This window comes from Papaver somniferum, chromosome 6 (genome assembly GCF_003573695.1).
Source record: "Papaver somniferum cultivar HN1 chromosome 6, ASM357369v1, whole genome shotgun sequence".
Lineage (NCBI taxonomy): Eukaryota > Viridiplantae > Streptophyta > Magnoliopsida > Ranunculales > Papaveraceae > Papaver > Papaver somniferum.
The window spans coordinates 169,195,616-169,198,489 of NC_039363.1; the positions used below are offsets into that span (position 1 = coordinate 169,195,616).

At 32.1% G+C, this 2,874-nt stretch overlaps 1 non-coding gene across 1 annotated transcript; it reads left to right on the top strand.

The window, feature by feature from the left end:
• The first annotated feature begins 2,158 nt into the window (after positions 1–2,158).
• On the top strand, positions 2,159–2,284 carry LOC113292248. The gene has a single exon (XR_003331741.1). It is a non-coding gene; the product is annotated as a small nucleolar RNA snoR86 (small nucleolar RNA).
• The last annotated feature ends 590 nt before the right edge of the window (positions 2,285–2,874 follow it).

A 2,874-nucleotide genomic window follows, 5' to 3' on the forward strand; every position in this document is an offset into this window, starting at 1 on the left:
ACATCATGAATTTTCTCATTCCTTATACGAAAACAACATCTCCTTTCCATGTGACCTTTATTTCCGCAATAGTGGCAAACATAGGGAATGTTCTTACCTCGATTTATATGTGCTGACTTTGGAGGTTGATATACATTGCTCATTCGAACTTTAACAGCCGGTGAAGGTATTTCACTTTTGCCATCAGTGGAAATCTTTTGTTGAGAAGAATCACTAGCCTTATCAAATTTTACCTCTTTGCTAATACTTAGAGCATTTATTCCCTTATAGACCAGTCCTCGTGTATCACGATGATTTTTACTTGATCCTAGCATAGTGGTTAATTTTCTTGAACTAGTATTGGACTTTTTCAAGTCATCTTCCAACATCTTGATTTTATCAAGAGCAGCATCTAAATCAAACTCAAGGCATTTTTCTCGAGCGAGATAAACGCCTTCTCTGTCATCAAAACTTGCTTGCTGGGAGTTAATTCTTGCTTCAGTTTCTGCAAGTTTTTCTTCCAACAAGAAGTATTTTTATAAACATTATCACATTCAAGTGATTTTCTATTCAGGTTTTCCTCGGAATCTTTGAGGACCGATTCGCAAGAGCGATTCCAACCATAAAGACCTCCGTAAATCCTTTTCAATTTCTTGTTTTCTCGACAGAGAGGAGTCAGAAGAGGTGTGACATGATAAGTTGTAATCTTCTTTATTTTCAACGAATCCAAAAACTTAACATACGCTGAGACTTCCTCATCAACATCCCTATCAATATCTGAATCACCTTCATCAGAAAGTTCATCCAACTTTTCTTCTAGGCGTGTTTCCCATTAATCAACAGTTTCTACATCAAGAGAATATTTATATATTGACTTAGATGTGACAGTTCTCTCAGGTGAATCTATGCTTTTAGAAACACACTACACCATATCTTGCATTCTGCGACATATTAATTTCGGGGGTGTGTAACAGATATTGGCGTTGCTCCCTTGTCCAATGTCAATATCCGTTGCACACCCGAAAATACGTTGCGCAAAATAAATAATATTGGTTTGTTAAATAAAATTAATGGAGCAATGTTTTTGAAATGTGTAAAAACGTTGTACATCATTGGTATTTATGTAATATCACACACTTCCATGGGCTTTTAGTAGTCTTGTTCTTTTAATCTTTAAATATAGTTTTTATTTTTAGTTTTTTAGAAAGTACATTTATTCCCGTTTTTTATTCTCTCTCTTATTTTCAAAGAGTTTTTTTCCGAAAAATATCGAGAACCTCTCTTTCACTACTCGGTGTTGATCAAAACCTACTCTCAGAATCAAACCCAAAGATGTGTTTAGCTTTGCTAACCAAATCAAAACCTTTATTTCAGTAATCAGAACCCATAAATCTCGATCTATTCTCTAATATCCAAAAAAATCCTAAACCTAGAAAATTAATTTTGTTCATGAAATCCAAAATTAATGCATTTGACAGTTGATTGCTTCGTTGATTATCATCAGGTATAAACCATTATCTACTACTACTATTATTGTTGTTTAATTTTGATTTTGTTAGTGATATTTTGATTTATTATTTAACTCTGTGAAGTCTTACTGCATGTATAGGTTTTGGTGTTTTTTTTTTTTTTATTTTTTTGCATTTTGTAATTATAAAGCATGGGGTGTATTTAGATTTTAGTTCAATGTGTTTAATGAAGTTGCTCTGGTGTTTTGAAGTTAGGGGTTTACTCTGGAGTCTTGCTTTCAAATAGATTTTGGTTATTTTTATGTAATATATTTTGAACTAATTTAGATTCAATTGTCATAGGTCCAATTGCTTATTTATGTGTTTAATTTTCAATTTAATCCTCTTGATTCAATCTAAGATCTCCTCTTGATTTTCAGATTTTTTTTTCTTGATTTGATGAACTAAGTTTCAGTTATTTTATCTACTTGTCTTTCTAATCTAGGAATTGTTACATTTTGTGTTATTTGGATTGATTTATGTGAGTTAATTTAGTGAAATGGATTGATGCTTGAATCTTCTTTTGAAAAACATACGACATTATGGAATGGAATACTTTAAGTCATGATGATTATTAACATAAAAAGATTATACTTTTTGAATTGAGCTATACCTCACACTTTAACTGCGCTTTAGGGCTTATGTTTCAAATAAAAAGCCAATTTTGTTGCAAGCAAAGTCTTCTAATTCTAATGACATTCATATTTTCTATTGAAGGTTGGCAAATAACAATAAGAAATTTGTGTGCTTATCAAATCTCTTAATTTGGAATAAGGCATCGAACAAGTTGATGTGTTCAACCTTTTTTTTTTTATATCAGTTTGATTTGTTCTTAACTTGTATTTGTTTCGGTTGATTTAATGCATCTGCTATTGCTTATTTGTCATGACCCCTTGGTTATTCCGTGGTACTTAAAATCTTAATTACTGACTACTCTATACCACTTAATTCCCAAATCAATTAGATAATTTGTGTATGATTCATGACTTAGTGAACTTACTAATCATGTTGTTTTGTTAATTATTAGACTATATGTACATGTCTTGATTTCTTGGATAGTCCCTTACTAGGATGTTGATTTGTTGGAGTTGCAACGGGTGAACTTTCTTGAGTGTTTTCCATTTGATTGAGTGAAAATGCGGGGGTCACACGACCACACCCAACAATTCCTTTGGCAATCTGAGAGGGCTTACTCCAATACACTTTCTAGAGAATCAACTAGACAGTCAGACTCAATCTAGAATAAAGTATATCAAAGATTTTAATATCTCTAACTCTTAATTCAATCCACAATCATAAAATAGAAATCTGCGAGCCCGATTGAATATAAGAGGAATTACTTGAACGGTACCAAAGACCAATGTTCAAGTGTCAATCAATGTAAATC